We start from the raw sequence: 19,347 nt of genomic DNA on the forward strand, positions 1-19,347 counted from the left end.
TATTTGCAAGTTAATATATCCAATAAGGGATTACTCCGAGAATAAAGAAACCTTACAATAAAATAACAACAACAACAACAATCCAATTAAGAAATGGGCAAAGGACCAGAATAGGCATTTCTCCAAATAAGATATATAAATGGCCAAGAAGCACAAGAAAAGATGCTCAACATCATTACTGTTAGGAAAATACAACTCAAAACCCTAAAGAGATACCACCTTACACTCAATTAGGATGGCTATTAGCAAAAAACAAACAGGAAAAAACCCCAGAAAATAACAAGTACTGGAAAAGATGCAGAAAAACAGAACACTTGTGCATTGCTGGTAAATGTAAAGTGCTGCAGCCTCTGTGGAAAAGTTAGGTCATTCCTCAGAAATCTAAAACAGAATTACCATATGATTTAGCATACCCAAAAGAAATGAAAACAGGGTCTTGTGTGGATATCTGCACACCCAAATTAATGTCAGCATCATTCACAACAGCAGAAAAGCAGAAGGCACCAAAGTGTTCATCAAAAAAACAAATGGGTAAGCCCTGGCCAGGTGACTTGGTTGGAGTATTGTCCCATACACCAAGAGGTTGTGGATTCGATCCCCAGTCAGCGCACACACCTAGGTTGCAGGTTCAGTCCCCAGTTGGGACATGCACCAGAGGCTACCAATCAACGTTTCTCACATCAATGTTTCTGTTTCTCTGTTTCTCTCTCTCTCTTCCCCCTTCCACTCCCTTCCTCTCTCTCTAAAATCAATAAACATATCCTCATGTGAGGAGAAAAAATAAAATAAAAAATAAATGGGTAAATGTGAAATATACAATCAATGGAATATTACCAGCCTTAAAAAAAATTTTCGATGTTACAAAATAGATAAACCATGAAGACAGCATAGTAAGTGAAATAAGGCAATCACAAAAGGACCAGTATTGTATGATTACACTTACATGAGGTTACAGAGTAGTCAATACATAGAGACTGAATAGTGGTTGCCAGAGGCTAGGAGGATGGGAGAATGAGAATGGATAGAGCAGGGATGTCGAACTCATTTTCACCAGGGGCCACATCAGCCTCAAGGTTGACTTCAAAGGGCTGAATGTAATTTCAACTCCTTAACAGTTAAGGAGTAGTTACATTTAGACAGTCCTAAAATTATTTTGGCCCTTTGAAGACAACTGTGAGGCTGATGTGGCCCCCAGTGAAAATGAGTTCGACACCCCTGGGATAGAGTTTCAGTTGAGGAACATGAACAAGTTCTGGAAATATATGGTGGTGATGGTTGGACAACAATGTAAATGTATTTCAAGACATAGAACTATACACTTAAAATGGTAAATTTTACATTATATGTATTTTACCACAATAAAAAGAAACTTGTGCCCTGGCTGGTGTGGCTCAATGGATTGAGGGCCAGCCTGTGAACCAAAGGGTCACTGGTTCGATTCTGGGTCAGGACACATGCCTAGGTTTCGGGCCAGGTCCCCAGTAGGCAGCACAAGAGAGGCAACCACACATTGATGTTTCTCTCCCTCTCTCCTTCCCTTCCCCTGTCTAAAAATAAATAAAGTCTTTAAAAATAAATAAATAAGCAAATAAATAAATAAGAGAATATCTCTAAAGAAAAGTTGCTACAAGCCCAGAAGCCATTTCTTCCTCCCAAACTCCTTAAATGCATTATCTCATTGTATTTCACTTCAGAAATGTTTACTGCACACTTAGTACACACAGCAAGTATGCTAAATACTTTTAGTACAATGTGTTAATAATTCCCAAACAACCTTATTATTTTACTATATTAATATCACCATTTTATAACCTTCACAGAAGGTAATATTTCAGAACCTTCAAATGCATATCACAAAGAATAGTTACACTAGAGAAAGCAAGCTAACTAACCATCCCTCTTTCCTAAACTCTGGTTTCCTTAACACTATATATTAAATTGGTTCTTCTTCTCTGTTGCCACCAACTCCTCATTTCCATTTCTGGCTCCTCTTTATACTCCCTTTCAGCCATCTGCTTTTATCAATATATATACCCTCTCTCTGAACAGACAGTCCATTTTTATGGCTTCATCTTATCACTTTTGGCCAGGTGACTATCAAATCTTTTAAGTACAATTGTGTTCTCTAAAGCTACCATTCCTCAACATTTCTACTTAATGTCTTGTTATGACCTCAAACTCAACATCTATCAATCTCAATTCGTCATTATCTCCAAACAGCCAACTCTTCCATCCTTTCCTAATCTCTGTTAATTACAAACCACTATCATTCCGTTTACCCAGACTCCTCCCCTTAAGTCACACTTCAATTTCTGTAGGTTTTGCCTTTGAAATGTCTCTCATTCATCTTTTTCTGTTCCATTGACATTGCCACCACTAAAACCCAAGCCCCCCAGCAATTCATCTAAATTATGATAAGAGCTCTTGGTTATAATTCATTCTAGTCTCTCCACTTTAGTCTTTTCTGTATAATAGTCATTCATCTGTACAACATATTTCCTGAAAAATTAATGTGTGTGAAGCATTGGCTAAATGCTGACAGGATAGTACAGTGAGAAAGATACTTCATTTTAGCAGAAGACACAGGTAATGCAAACAAAATTTTTCTCAAAATAATTATAGACTGTGATAATATAAACACAGTGCTAACGCAAAGGATGGAGAACAGGAGGGCTACTTTAGGTAGAGATTTTAGTTAGAGATGGATTTTAAGCTGATACTTTAAGAAGAAAAGGAGGCAGTCATGTAAATATTTAGAGTACTCCAAGCAAAAGAACCTATAAAACACATAGTAAGTTCTTGGGTGGGCAAGGGGAGGGGAGCTCAGTATATTATGGGATATGATCTAGTCTCATGTGCCTTGAGAATAGTAAGAAGGACAGTACTACAAAGTGAAGTTGGAACAAATGTAGGTCAATTTTATTCTATGCATAATAAGTCATTAAATTCTTTTTAGCAGGGGAGTTTTAATCCAATACACACTGTGACAGAGACTATTCATTAATGTGTTCTTTCCTTCATTATCACACTGCTTTACTACATTTCCCAGCCACCCCTGTAATTAGGTGGGATCTAACTGGCCACATTCCATTTGTCAGCGCCAATGGAATGTGGCCAAAAGTGATTATATTCCACTTCTAGCCTAAGTCCTAAAATCTTTCTCCATACTCTCTTCCCTTTTCAAGACAACCTCAAAAGACACATGGTGATGACAGTGATGACCTGAAAGGACTGAGGAACCTGTGTGCCTAAGTTATTCCATGAAGCTGAGGTGTCCCCCCACTCCTACTCCATCACACATATACACACTAGACTATGGTGTGACTAAGTAATATAAACTTCCACTGTGTGTTAAGCCACAGTTAAGATCTGTTGCTTATTAGAGCTGTTAGCATATCAGTACTAATACAGAAATCTTAAAAACAGTTCTCTGACTGCTCTTTGAAGAATGAGTTAAAAGGAAAAAAAAAACAGTAAAATTAAAAGACCACTTAAGACTCAACAACAACAACAACAAAAACAATTTAAAAGCATAGGACTTAAGTAGACATTTTTCCAGATATACAAGAGGCCAACAAGCATATGAAAGTATGCTCTAAATCACAATTCAATTCATTGGGAAAATGCAAATCAAACCACAAAGAGGTATGACCTCACACCCATTACAATGGCTACAGGGGAAGGGGAGAGGAGGGAGGAGGGAAGGAAAAAAGGAAATAAGAATTGGTGAGCATGCATAGAAACGGGAAGTTTTGTGTATTATTGGTGAAAATGTAAAATGGTGCAGCTGCTATGGAAAACAGTATGGCGATTCCTCAAAAAATTAAACATATTATCGTATGACCCAGCTATTCCTGAAAGTAGAGACCCAAACAGATAGATATTTGAACATTCATGTTCACAGCAGCATTACTCATAATAGCTAAAAGGTAGAAGCAACCCAAATGTCCATTAACAGATGAACGGATAAACAAAATGTGATATATATATTCAATGGGATATTATTACCAGCCTTAACAGGGAAGGAAATTTTGACACATGAGACAACATGAATGAACCTTGAGGACATGACACTAAGTGAAATAAAGCAGTCACACACACACCAAAAAAACCCACACACACAAAAAACAAATACCACATTATTCCACTTACATGAGAAAGCAATCATATTCACAGAAAAAGAAAGTAGAATGGTGGTTTCCAGGAGTGAGGGGAATGGGGGAATGGGGAGTTATTTAATGAGTACAAAGTTCAGTCTTGCAAGATGAAATAGTTCTGGTTTTTAACACTGGTTGCACAACAATGTTAATATAACTAACAATACTGAACTGCATACTTAAAATGGTCAGGATAATAATGTGTATTGTACCACAATTAACAAATACAGAGGGAGGGATGTAAGGAAGAAAATGAAAAGACCAGTGCGGATGAAAAAGGGGCCACATACTAAACCTGACAAGCTCAGCATGGCAGGCCCTCACAAACTCAGTGACCTAAAGTAATCACATAGAATAGTCTGAAATTAAAATTTCCTAACTAAAAGCAAGTCATGGAGGGTAATCATGCCCTAAGCTGTTATCTTTCTTGACAAGAATCAATCTTTACCTTAACCGAACCTGTCTATTGTCTTCGTACATCTAAGATAACACACCTTTGGAATGTCAGAGTAATCCTCTTTTTCCAGACCCCTCAGGGCACAATCTCCCACCAGAGCCCATGAAACCCCTAGTTTTCTTGTTCCAGGAGCCTAGCCATCATGCTATGATGAAGCCCAAGCAGTCTATGCAGAGATCCACATGGAGAGGAACCAAGGCCCCCAAATCACAGCCAGCCAAGGAGGTCCCAGACAACTGTTACCACCGCCTTGTCAACAATGTAAGTCATTTAAAAAATGAGTCCCTCCACCTAAATGATACCACATGGAACAGAAACAAACCATCCCCACCCAAGTCCTGTCCAAATGCAGATCCTTAGATCAGAGATCCATGGGGTGGGTGGAGGGGGAGGTTATCGCTTTAAAACCACTCAGTTTAAGAATGACATTTACTCAGCATTAGATAATAAATACAATATGACTCTGGAGTTCAGGGCGGAGATCTTCCCTAGGGACATGTTTGTGAACCAGCCAGATATCAAATACTATTTAAAATTGTAGGACTGAATGAGATCATGGAAGGGAGAGTGATGAAGCTCTAAAACTCTGATATAAAAAACTAAGCAAGCCCTGGCTGGGTGGCTTAAGGTTTGTGGGTTCAATCCCCAGTTGGGATGCAGAAGGGAGGCACCAATCGATGTTTCTCTATCACATTGGTGTTTAATTCTCTCTCTCCCCACCACCTCCCTCTCTCTCTAAAATCAATAAGCATATCTTTGGGTGAGGATTTTTAAAACAACTAAGTAAAAAGACATAACTAAGATGGTGGCAATGTCAAACATGGCTCGCCTCCTCGCAAACTACATCAAAATTACACCTAAATTATAGAACAACCATCACTCAGAACCATCAGAAATCGAATTGAATGGAAGTCTGACAACCACCGAATTAAGACTGGTAGGAGGGGCAGACACACAGAACAGGCTGGTGCCAAATCCACCTGTGGTGGATAAAATTTCAGGAGGGATATCTTGGGAGTGAGGAGCCCCAGTCACACACCAGGACCCCCAACCCAGGGTTCCAGTGACAGGAAGGTAAGTCCCCAAAACTTCTGAGTGCAAAAACCAGCAGGAATTGATTGAATCAGTGGAAAAACTGCTTTAAGTCCTAGGCAGTCAGCCTTAAAGAACACACACATGGACTTATTCAGACACACTTCCTTTGAGTTCCAGCACCAGGGTAGCAGCTTGAAAGGTACCAGAGGCATACAGGAACTGAAGTCTCTGGCATCAAGGCAGGAGCTGGGGGACAGCTTTTTCCCAGAAGGCAAGCAGAGGCTACTGTCCCTTTTCTCAGCCCTTCCCCCAGAGTCACAGAGCTGGCAGGCTGGTGCCCTGAGACTCCATCAGTCTGGTTAACACTGTGTGCCCGACCCTGAAGATCCTCTGAAGCTCCATCCCACCCAACATACAGCTGTTAACAGTGGCTTTTTCATACGAATGGCTGATCTTGGTTCGTGCTTCACAACTTTCTAAATCCTATTAAACAAGCAACAGAGCCTCAGTAAGCCCCGTGACCCCCCCACGCTCCCCCCCACCCTCGTACTTCTTGCTAAATGGCCCCAGGCCCAGCACTAGCAGCAGCCAGCCTAGATTCACAGCTTGGCTTCACCTGGGGATCTCCAAGTCCAACACAAGTGGCAGCCATCTCAGACTGCTTTACAGCTCATGCGGGGTGGCCCTGGGCAGAACACAGGAGGGGGCTGACCTTGGTCCACACCACCCAAGAAACCCCAGACCCTGCACACCCAGTGGACAGCTACAGACCACCTCAGAACACCACCACTCTGCCCCTGTACACTTGATCCTCTACACAGGTCAGAGGTTTGTGGTAAGTGGTCATAGCCAATCCTTGGAGCTAACTGACTTGGGTAAATCCCTCCCACTGACCTGCCAACAGCAGCCAAAACTCAACTACAAGAGGAGGGAATACTCAGCCCACATGAGGGGCAAATCTCAAGTACCCAGCTTGGGTGATAGGGGAGGCTGTGCCACTGGACCCTATAGGACACCTACTACATTAGGCCACACCACCAAGACAGGGAGTCATAGCAGCTCTACCTAATATATAGAAACAAACACAAGGAGGCTGCCAAAATGAGCAAAGAAACATGGCCCAAATGAAAGAACAGATCAAAACTCCAGAGAAGTAACTACACAAAATGGAAATAAGCAATCTATCAGATGCAGAGTTCAAAACACTGGTTATAAGGACGTTCAAGGAACTTAGGACCTTAACACCATAAAACAGATACAGCCAGAAACAAAGGATACACTAATTGAATAAAGAACCATTTACAGGGAAACTACAGGAGAATGGATGAAGCTGAGAATCAAATTAATGATTTGGAATACAATGAAGCACAAAACCACCATTCAGAACAAGAAAAAAGAATCCCCAAAATGACAACAGTATAAGGAGCCTCTGGGACAACCACCACCTTTCCAACATACACATCATAGAAGTGCCAGAAGAAGAGAAAGAGCAAGAAATTGGAAATCTATTTAAAAAATAGTGAAAGAAAACTTCCTTAATTTGGCGAAGGAAAAAGGAAGCATAGAGAGTCCCAAACAAGATGGATGCAAAGAGGACCACTCCAAGACACAACATAATTAAAACGCCAAACGTTAGAGAGGATCTTAAAAGCAGCAAGAAAAAAGCAGTTAAGTTACCTACAGTGGAGTTCCTGTTGACTGTCAGTTGATTTCTCAAAAGAAACTTCAGAGTCTAGAAGAGACTGGCAAGAAATATTAAAAGTCATGTAAAGCAGGGACTTACAGCCAAGACCGCTCTACCCAGCAAAGCTATCATTTAGAATCAAAGGGCAGATAAAGACCTTCCCAGACAAGAAAAAAAACTAAAGGAGTTCATCACCAAACCATTATTATATGAACTGTTAAAGGGATTTATTTAAGAAAAAGATCAAAACCATGAACGATAAAATGTCAATAAATACATATCTATCAACAATTGAATCTAAAAAACAAACTAAGCAAACAAGAACAGAGACAGAATCATAGATACCGAGAACATTTTGATGGTTGCCAGATGGGAGGCGTATGTGGGGGAATGGGTGAAGAGGCGAGGGGATTAAGACGTACAAATAGGTAGTTACAGAATAGCCATGGGGATGCACAGTACAGTACAGGAAATGGAGTAGCCAAAGAACTTACACGTGTGTCCCCTGGACATAAACAATGGTGTGGGATTATCTGAGGGAGTGGGGGGTGCTCAGTGGAGAGGGACAAAGGGGGAAAAGTTGGAACAACTGTAATAGCATACTCAATAAAAGACATCACTAATTCAACCACAAACCCTTCAGCAACTGCCTAAACTAAAATATACAGACATCAGGTATTCTCTTTTCATTTTCAAAAAACTACCAACACATTCTCATCTGCCCAAATCTATAGACTGTTCTTTTATCTTATAATCAGCATTTCAGGGAATTCTCTTCACCTATCAATTTAGGTACCTGATTTGTCTCTCAAGAATTTGATTTCCTGTATTTCTCACCTTCCTTTCATTGAGGTTTACTCCTTTTTAGCGAGTGGAGCAAATACACAATAGCTTCCTGAGAAAGGAAGTGAACAAGAGAAATTTTTGGAGACTCTGCATGTCTTAAAATGTCTACACTATACTTATGCTGGATAATTTTGGCTGGGTAAAGAATTCTAGCTTGGAGATCATCTTCCCCCAGATTTTCAGGGCATTGCTCGGTCTTCTTTTCTAGCTTGTGGTGAAGTTGCACTTGAGAATACTGAATCTCTGTTAAAAAAAACAACAACACAACAACTTTCCAAGGAGGCAAATACATGACCCATTTGCCTCCTTGGAAAGTTTTAGGATCTGCTTTGTCCCGTGTATTACAAAATTTCACAATGACGCACCTCAGTGTCTGTGTGTACAGGTTATTAAGCTATTGTCCCTGGCTTCAACCCTATTTTATTCTATTTCGCTTTGTAATACAGGGTGGTGGGCGGGGAGAGAGAGGACCTTGCAAATCACACTTCTGCTAGTTTGCTCCACTGGACTGCCTATAAGGGGCACTAGAAAGACACTAAAAGAATAAAGAAAATAACAAGGAGATTAACTCCTTCAGTCAGCGTCAACCAATCACCATCAATCAATGACCCTCACTCTGGCAACAGAATTTGTCCAGTACCAGTTGTTGTTCTAAATTAGCAATTTTTTGTTTTTGTGTTTTACCTACCATTCCCGGACCAGCCTCATCAGGTCTCCTAAGATACCTACACTTCCTGAGCAGGAAGCAACTCCTCAGAAGTCTAACTTTCAGTTCTTCAGGGCCACTCTTCCAAGCCTCTAAATTCTAATAATCTCAATCTCTTCTCTTTGTTCTCCCAGCCCTAGGGGCTACTAATTACAGTAAATCCTCACTTAACATAGTTGACTGGTTCTGTGAAACAATAACTAAACCAATCTTACCACAGACTAATTGATATAACAAGAGTTATGTTCCCATTGCAGCTCATCAAAGTGATATGTAAAGGGTTAAACAAAATGACTTTATTCCATGACTTTGAGGACCTTCTGTACTTCCTACAGTTACTGCCTCTGTGATACCTGAGTGTTCACTTATTGCCTTTTCAGTTGCCCAATTATCTAGTGTATTGGTTTCTGAGGGCTGCTGTAACACAGTAATACACACTGGGTTGGCTTAGAACATAAATCCATCTCACTTTTGTGGCCACAAGAAGTATGAAATAAAGGTATGGGTGGGCCATGCTCTCTTGAAAGGCACTAACTGGGGAAAGATGTGTTCCAGGCCCCTCTCCTAGTTTCTAGTAGCCGCAGGCATTCCTTGGCTGGTTGGTGGCCATCTTCTCTCTATGTGTGTCTATGTCTAAATTTCCCCAGTTTTTAAAGAATACCAATCATATTGGATTAGGGAACATTCTAATGATCTCACTTAAACTTGATTACTTCTGTAAAGACACTTTACCAAAAAAAAATCACATTTCAAAGTACTGGAAGTTAGGACTTCAACCAATCTCTGGGGAGGGGGCACAATTCAACCTGTAACATCTGGCTAAACAATTTTTCATATTAAATTCTGTTGTAAGTGGGGTGGCCTCCATTTCCCAACTAGACCCTGACTGAAAGTGTGTGTATTTTCAACTATTTTCCTGAGTGCCCAAAGGGCTCTGAATCTGCAAAATTATGTTCCTCTTCTCTGTGGATTTTTAAAAAATATTTCAGTTTATTTCTTCTCTGCTCTCTTCTATCACTTGTTATTTGGAAGTTTATCTCCCAAAGTGATCTTTTATCTTTTTCCACCTATTTTCCATTTTTTTTTCTATACTTCATGAAAAGTCTTCTCTGTCTTCGACTGTTTTCTTCTTGCTATTATTCTCTAATTCTCAAGTTCTTTTTTCATTCTGATTGTTCCAAATTTTTTTTTTTTCCTATTTGTTTTGGTCTCTTATATTAAAAGCTTTTCTCATGCACCTGGTGATCCTTAATTGCCTGCTCACATTTAAAAGTAAGATCCTATAAGCTGATTATGAATAGCTTAGTGTTTCTTCTTGGGCTAGTATAGTAAGACAAGGATCCTCTAAATTCTCACTTGATTATCAGAATCCTGATAATCCAAATAGGAGAAGAGGCCTCAGGAAGGGTCCCAACACTGACCACATCCACTTAATCCAAGTGTTTTCTGTAGGACACCTGGCTTTCAGTTATGTCTAGTGCCCACCCCTCTCTAAGAGATGCTTTATTTGTCCCTTGAATTTTCAGAAGATAAATTTTCAGTCTTCTGCCAGGGCAGTAGAGAGTAGTCATTTATCTATACAAATTGACAAAGAGATCTAGGTTCAAGCTGCCATTTTTTTTTTGTAATAGCTGAACTATGACTCACATGCTAAACAACTGACCCATTTAAAATGTGTAATTCAATGGTTTTTAGTATATTCACAGAATTGTGCAACCATCGACACAATTTTACAACATTTTCATCATACCGAAAAATCCCTCTGAACCCTTGATCAGTCATTTCCCATTTCCCTTGAATCTTCCCCGCCTCCCAGTCCTAGGGAACCACTAATTTATTCTATCTCTATAGATATGCATCTTCTGGACATTTCATAGAAAGAGAATCATACAATAGGTGGTCTTTTGTGACTGGCTATTTCACTTACCGTAATATTTTCTATGTTCATTCAAGTTATAACATGTATCATTACTTCATTTTTATTGTCAAATAATATTCCATTGTGTGAACATGCATTTCATTCACCCATGATTCAGAAGGTGGACATTTGGGTTGTTCTTTTTAGCTATTATGACTGATTGAACTGTTCCTTACATAGTTTCAAGCAATCCTATTTTTAGCACCATTCTCACACCTTCTTTGACAAAAATGCCTGATGCTACCAATTCCTGAGCCTGAGGATTATTTTCTATCAGGATTGAACACTTTTAAGTCTATTAAGAAGTTCCTATCAGTCTGTTTGCTTTCCAGCTTCCAGATTTTATTTCTTCTTCCACTCTCTTTATCTGTGTAGTTCAAATCTTTACAATCTTTTACTATCACCTTAGTGTGCTTTCCAAGGGAGTAAAAGAAAATGCATCTTTCACCAATCCATACTTACCCAAAAGGATTTTTAATTATTTTTAAATTATTTTAAGCCTTTATTCTTCCTACTATATTCATTTCAAGGCTATAAACTTTAAGCATGGTTTACCTGTACCACTTAAGTGATGTCATATTTTCATCACTCAGTTTGAAATAGTTTGTTATTTCTTCTTTAATCCTGAGGTTTCTTAGGAATATATTCTTTAGATTCCAAAACAGCTAATGATTTTCTAGTTATTTTTTGTTATTAACTTCTGGCTTAATTCCAATATTTCAGAGCACACACTACAGAATTATTTTGATCTTTTTTATGGCCAAGTATATGTTAATTTGGGGAAAATTTCCATAGGCAATTATAAAAACAAAAACTATATTCTGCAAATGCTGGGTGAAATGTTCTATATATATTTTTTAGACTCATTAATTAATTATGCCCAAATCTTTTCTTTTGACGTGTCTTATTGTTCTACTAATTAGAGAGGTATGCTAAAATATAGCATATTATGCTTATGGATTCATCTAATTCTCCTCTTAGTTGTCATTTTTTTTGCCTACCAGGTTAGCAAAAATTAGAATAACAGAATTAAGACACACAATTTGTTGGTAAAGATGTTTGTTCAGATGTTTATGAAGAGCAGTTTGGCTAGAAACTTTTTTAAAGAAATATTTTATTTATATATTTTTAGAGAAAGGGGAAGGGAGGGAGAAAAGAGAGAAACATTGATGTGAGAGAGAACCATCAACTGGGTGCCTCTTGTATCTGACCCAACCAGGGACCAAACCAACAACCCAGGCATGTACCCCAACCAGGTATTGAACCAGCGACCTTTCACTTTGTGGGACGATGCCCAACCAGCTAAGTCACATCAGTCAAGGCGCAACAGAAACACATCAGTCAGGGTGCAACAGAAATATTTTAAACCTCTTTATCTTTGAACCCAGTTATTTCACATCTAGAAATTAATTCTGAAGCTGTTAATGTGAACCAAACACTGCTTAGCAGTTAAATGGATTCATGCATTCTCATTTAAACCTTATAATAATCCTTTGATTAGGTACCATCCCTATATTACAGAGAAGAAAATGAGGTTTACAGTGGCCTAAGCCCAAACAGTTATGAAGCCTATGTTGGAATTTAAGCTGCAAAATATTTAAATGTATATATACTGACATGGAAGGATGTTTATAAAAGCCAAGTCAGAAAACGATATACAGCATGTGACCCTATTTTTTTTACATGAGCATGAATTTACATTTTCATAGAAACAAATCTGGAATATACACATTAAAAAATAAGTGATAAATGCTACAGACAAGACACCATTTAAAGGAAAGAATTATATAAGAAAACTGCAATGAAACTGCTCATACAATTAAGACTAACATAACTGAGTTTGTCTACAGCCAGGACTTTAAGGAAAAGACATTTAATTTCCTACAACAATATAATTCCTGTTTCTCCCATTCTGACATGTGGCTCACATTAATACTCTTTCTCATTTCTAACTGATATCAGGAGGAAAAACACAACCACATATATGTATGTGTATATATACAACCATATATAGGTGTACATATACACATATATACACACACACTTACACATATATACGTACATGTGTTATCACTGCCTGGAACAGCTTCTTGCCCAGAGCCAATTTATTCTGCCTGTTATGATTTACCAACTACAGAGAGGCCTGATGAAAATGACTCATTTAAATTATTACTTGCACCCTGGCTGGTGTGGCTCAGTGGACTGAGTGCTAGTCTGCAAATCCAAAGGTCACTGATTCCATTCCCGGTCAGGACACATGCCTGGGTTGCAGGCCAGGTCCCTAGTTGGAGGCGTGCAGGAGGCAACCACACATTGATGTTTCTCTCCCTCTCTTTCTCCCTCCCTTCCCCTCTCTCTAAAAAATAAGTAAAATATTTAATAAATAAATAAATAATTACTCGGGCCCTGGCTGGTGTGGCTCAGTTAGGTGGAATGCTGTTCGTCCTATACACCAAAAGGTTGGGAATTCAATTCCCAGGCAGGGCACATACCTAGGTTGCTGGTTGGATTCCTTGTCGGGGAGTATATGGGAGACAACGGATCATCTCCTCTCTCTCTCTCTCAAATCAATAAGCATATTTTAAAAATATGACTTGGGCCTGTTCTTAATATTACAACTGCCCCGTTTCCTGTCTTCAAAGTACATGTACCTATATTCTGCACTTAGACGACAAGACAAAGAACAACGCATACATATACATATTATGTGTTCTATGATTTATTTCATCAACACTTTGCTTTTCCTACTTTTTAAATTTTACATTAAAAAAAATCTCACATCTCTGATACTACAGTATATCCTACCAATTCTTACTCATAACTTCCATGACATGCACTAGACTAAATGAAAACAAATAGCTTCAGGAAGTTCCAAGACTGTAAAACTTGTGTATAAGTAAAAATAGTAGTAGGCTACAAACGGCTTTATTACAGGAAATCAGAAACTTTATAACAAGGACAGAGTAGGCAAACTTTTTCTGTAAAGGGCCAGACAGTAAATATTTTAGGCTTTGTGGGCCACACACAGTCTCTGCCATATATTCTTTTTCTCTTTTAAAACACTTAAAAAATTTCAATCATTCTTAACTGAGCACAATACAAATAGGGTTTTTGAGGAGTTCCAATTAAAATAGTGGATTTAATACATAAGGGTTTTCTTTTAAAGAAATTAACACAGAGCAAAACATACAGGAAAGCAAACAATAGCAACAAAACTTTGGACAATTGGTAACTCAGTGAATTCCACAAAAATAAAGTTAACCCAAACTCCTAACAGGAGCTGAAAAGTTCAATTTATACCTTGGAATCCCCAAAAGATTCAGGAACTGGCAGTACCTGGTACTGTCAAATTGAGAGAAGATTAAATAAGGAAGACTGGGTAAAAGCTGTTTGAGAAGCAGTAAATCCTTAGAAGTTTCCTCCCCAAATCTACCTGATGGTGGGCTACCCCATCCCGCACTATATCTAGTGGTCACCAGATATAAAGATCTGCATACCCTACAAAAAAATGGGGTAAAGAGAAACCCAGTCCATTACACCCACACACACAACCCTGGTGGACAAACCTTCAGTCCTCAGGCAGACTGAGTTTTCCCCTCATGAACCTGATACAAGAGGAAACATCTCCCATACATCAGGGTTTTCTCAAAAAATTGGCTCACTTGGACCATCAAGCAACTAAGTCCAGAGTTTTTAAGTCCCCATCAATACAGGTTTACTATCACGAGGTATCCAAGGAATACTGACACCTGAAATAAGCCTCCAAAACAAAAGTTAGAGACCAATATAGAAGAAACAGAGTCTGCAAAAAGAAGTTAAAATATAAAAAGAATGTGTAGCCTCAGAAATTATAGAAGATAGTTCACCCATGAAACAACCACAGGATGCTCTCTATACAAAATATACAATTACGTATTTTTTAAGAGAACAGAGAAGAACTGTTGGGAAATCAAAATCTTGACAGCAGAATGAAATTTTCAACAGAAGGTTTAGGAAGTAACATTAAGGAAGCCTCTCACATAAAATACAGCAAAAAAGATTAGGAGATGAAAAACACCAGAAAAAAGAATAGGTGACTAGCCTAAGGAAGAAGAAACCACTGTTACAGACTGAATTGTGTCACCCCAAAATTCATGTTGAAGCTCTAACTCACAGGTGGCAAACACAAGGTCCTCGGGCTGAATCCGACCCTGCAAGTTTTTTCTACCCCGTGGCAGCGTCAAGCTCTTTGCTTCTAGTTAAGGAGTAGTTACATTTATACAGTCCTAAAATTACATTCGGCCCTTTGAAGGCAACCATGAGGCTGATGAGGCCCTCGGTGGAAATGAGTTTGAGGTTACTAAGGTTATATGAGATCATAAGGGTGGAGCCCTAAATAATCCAAAGGACTGATGTCCCCATAAGAGAAGACAGCATTCTCTCCACAGAAAGGTTTTGTAAGGATACAGTGAAAAGGAGGCTGTCTATGAATCAGGAAGAGATCTCATCAGAAACAACCCTGATCACACCTTGATCTTGGACTCCTAGCCTGAAGAACTTGAGAAAATAAATTTCTCACAGAAAAATACCACCCAATCTGTCGTATTTTGTGATGGCAGCCCCAGAAAACTAATATAACCGTCAATGAAATAATTCAAGAAAAATTCCCAGAACTGATGTACATAATTTTGCAGATTCAGAGGACACGATAGTATCTGAGGGGGAAAACCCCCCCACAAAAGTGTATCTATGCCAAATCACACACTCATAAAATTTCAGAATATAAGAGATACAAAATTCCAGAAAAGCCAAAAACCTCAGGATCAGGAATCAGAATGTCTCCAGAATTCTCAAAAGGATCACAAGCTAGAAAACAACAGAAAGATGCCTCCAGAACTCTGAAAGGAAATTATTTCCAATCTAGAACTTATTGCCCAACCAAACCAAGTAGGAAGACAAAAAAAGAAAAGAAAATTATTAATCCAGGATCTCAACCCTTCACAGGAATCTACTGTGGGATATACTCCATCAAAAGGAGGGGTCAAATCAAAAAAAGAACTACGTGAATCACAGGCAATAGGAGATTTAAGACAGGAGTAAAGCAAAGGGAGTCACCAGTTTTATGGTAAAAGAGAAAGGTGATTCAAACCAGTTCAAAACTGGTAGATAAGAACAGAACAATTCTACTATCAGGTATACATAACCAGAAGAAATGAATGTGTGTATCTACGAAAGTCTTCAAAGTAAATGTTTATAGCAGCTTTGTTGATAATAGCTAAAAAACTGAGAAGAAACCAAATATCCATTAATTTTTTAACTGTATATTCATTCAACAGAATACTACCATTAGTGGAAAAAACCCCCCCAAAACCATTGTTGCACCCAACATCATAGGAGAATGTCACAAATACAATGTAAAGCAAAAGTAGCCATGCACCAGAGCATATACTTTAGGGTTCCATTTACATTAAGTTCAAGAACAGGTAAAAATAACATATGATGATATGTCAGAATAGTGATTACTTTTGAGGGTAGGAGATAGTGATAGAGAAAAACCAAGACAAGAGCCTTTTAGAGCACTAGAAATGCTCTATACCTTGATCTGGGCAATGGGTGTATAATGTCCACAAATGCAAAAGTCTGTTTACCTATATACATTGAAATTGTGCACTTTGCAATTAAAAAAAATTAACTATACATTCTCTAAACAAACTTTTAAAGAAATTGATGATATTTTCAATTGACCCCATAACAGTAATTAACCAAAAGGAGAAAAATTTTACGATCTCACAAAGATCTTTATTTCAGAGTTATTTATAATAGGAAAAAAAACCCCACCCTGGAAATAACACAATAAATGAGTGCCGTGCAAACCCTGGACTTCTTTAGTGTGAGAGAGAAATTACTTGGCATCTTTCTGTTACCAACAGTCAAACTTAATACTAATTAACCTAAGGGAGCCATCTGTCTAGAGTAGAGGTGTCAAACTCATTTTCAAGGGGGGAGGGCACATCAACCCTGCGGTTGCCTTCAAAGGCTGAATGTAATTTTAAGACTATATAAATGTAACTACTCCTTAACTAGGGGCAAGGAGCTCTACATTTGGCCCTTTGAAGCCAAATGCAAGGCTGATGTGGCCCCCGATGAAAATCAGTTTGACACCACTGGTCTAGAGGAAGAGCATGCTCACAGGTTCCAAGGCAAAAAAAAAAAGAAAAGAAAAAAAAGCATAATTAAGCAAGGCTCAAAAAGTAGAGTAAAAGAAGGGAAACTGGTAAGACAAGAAGCTAGAAGTAGGCAAAAAAATAAATCATGGAAGGTGTCATATGCCTTTTAATGAATATAAAAAAGAAATGAAAAAAACAAAACTTCCTAGAGAAGCAGAATTCTGGAAGGAGGGGGTTGTACACAAAGTATTCTCAATGTTTCTAGAAGTAAAAATTGTTATAATTCAAGAACATGTAGTAACTGGAGTAATCAAGCATTTCGAAGGAAAAATGTCCAAGGCCTTATTTAATTAATGAAACATTTCTGTAACATGGCTGGAATACTTAAAAAGTACAAAGCACATTGAATTCCTTGCTATATCTATCATGTGAGTAGATCTACATGCAACCATGATTTGCAAGCATGTACTAAAGTTTTTGGAAGGCTGATTCTTTAAAAACAAACACCACCAACAAAAACCTTTTTAGATAAATCTATTTTTCAAGAGATTTTCCCAACCCATATTCTCACTGTTTTATTCAGTTGATCTGTTTGAACAAAAGCAGAAATTATTCATACCATACTTATTTCCAATTCCAATCCTTAAGTACAAATTCAGGAATAAAAAACAAGAGAACCAGTGTTTCAACAATTTATTTTAGGAGATAATGCATTTAAACAAGTAAAAATAAGCTATTATAAACAACCAAAAATTAAAAGAATAATAGCTTTTACCCTATTTCAGACCAAAAGAGTAAAGCACCCCTTCCAGATATATTTATTTCACCTGGTAGTTTTCTGTGCAACCTGTCTTACACCATTCAACTCTTGCTACATAAAAGAAATGAAAGAAAAATACCAAGGAGGGGAATCTATGAGGAACAAATATATGTACAAAAGATCTCTAACTTCCCAAATACAACAAATGATTTTGAGAATGCTTGGCTCAATAAGCAGAATGCTCAACAATTTGGTTCCTGACATATGAACAAAGTGACAAAGGAGCAAAATGTAGAGAGATGATTAAATGGGAAGCCCTCAGGGCTTTTCTCCAAACCATTACATTGTTACCATATTACTTTCAAGGCTCCCCAAAGACTCAGTCTCTTTATCGAAAGATTCAAATTCTAGCATAATACTTGTAAGAGATCCATTCACTTTTTAGTCATAGGACTCAACTGTAGAGATACCATTATTTTTTTCAATGCTGTTGATACATCTAACAAGCATAGAAAAAGACCGTAGACTCTTAAATCATCACTTCAATAATTTAAATGTTGCAAATCATGAAGGTTCCCCTGCCCTCATTTAAAAAAAGTTCTGAATTTATATAGAAGGCATAAATATACAAAATGAGAAGTAATGTGAAGCAAACACCACCACCATTGCAAGGGATGAGTAGTACAGCTTCATAAAGAATATACAGAAAATTTGTAAAGATACACTGAACTTGAGTTAGGAAATCAAGGGCTAAGTCTTGGCTCTGCCGGAGAGGGAGAGGGAGAAGAGGGAGGAGAGGGAGGAGAGGGGGGAGAGGGGGGAGGGGGGAGAGGGGGGGAGAGGGGGGGGAGGGGGGGGGAGGGGGGGGAGGGGGGGGAGGGGGGGAGGGGGGGGAGGGGGGGGAGGGGGGGAGGGGGGGGAGGGGGGGGAGGGGGGGGAGGGGGGGGAGGGGGGGAGGGGGGGGAGGGGGGGAGGGGGGGGAGGGGGGGGGAGGGGGAGGGAGAGGGGGGGAGGGAGAGGGAGAGGGAGAGGGAGAGGGAGAGGGGGAGGGGAGGGAGAGGGAGAGGGGAGGGGGAGGGAGAGGGAGAGGGGGAGGGAGGGAGGGGGAGGGGGGAGAGGGGGAGAGAGGGGAGGGAGGGGAGGGGGAGGGGGGGGAGAGGGGGGAGGGGAGGGGAGGGGGAGGGGGGGGAGGGGGGGGGAGGGGGAGAGAGGGAGGGAGTGAGGGAGTGTGTGAGTGTGTGTGTGTGTGTTTGTGTGTGTGTGTGTGTTTTAATGCAGGTATTCTGTATGGATTACATTTTCTTTAGAAAAAGGAAGATTGGATTCCAACTTTCCCACAAGCCCACATCAGATTGAAAAAAACCAAAGGAGTGATAAAACAGTAAGGGATATGTGTTCAAAGGAAAACAACACAGGGAACAGAAAGATCTGGAAGGCTACACTGAAGGATCAAAAATGAAACCAACAAAATCTGACTTCATTTGCTACTTTGGTAACTTAGGAGAAAAACGTTCTTTTAAAGAATAGGCAGGCTATGCATAGATATTCAGTCCCAATGGCTATAAACATAGAAAAATACAAAGTCTAAATGAGAACACAAGGTGGTTTGGTTAGGTGGACAGCTCCTATAGAGAAATA

At 39.1% G+C, this 19,347-nt stretch overlaps 1 protein-coding gene across 3 annotated transcripts in view; it reads right to left on the minus strand.

Moving 5' to 3' along the window:
* NCK1 (NCK adaptor protein 1) overlaps window positions 1-19,347 on the minus strand; it is a 553,292-nt gene that overhangs the window by 52,283 nt on the left and 481,662 nt on the right. The window contains exon 2 of one of the 3 annotated variants that reach the window (XM_053929352.1): window positions 7,327-7,391. The exons of the other annotated variants lie outside the window; for them this stretch is intronic. The gene's annotated coding sequence lies outside the window, so the exon portion shown is untranslated. The remainder of the gene's footprint in view (window positions 1-7,326; window positions 7,392-19,347) is intronic. 3 annotated transcript variants of the gene reach the window in all.

Source organism: Desmodus rotundus, chromosome 8 (assembly GCF_022682495.2).
Source record: "Desmodus rotundus isolate HL8 chromosome 8, HLdesRot8A.1, whole genome shotgun sequence".
Lineage (NCBI taxonomy): Eukaryota > Metazoa > Chordata > Mammalia > Chiroptera > Phyllostomidae > Desmodus > Desmodus rotundus.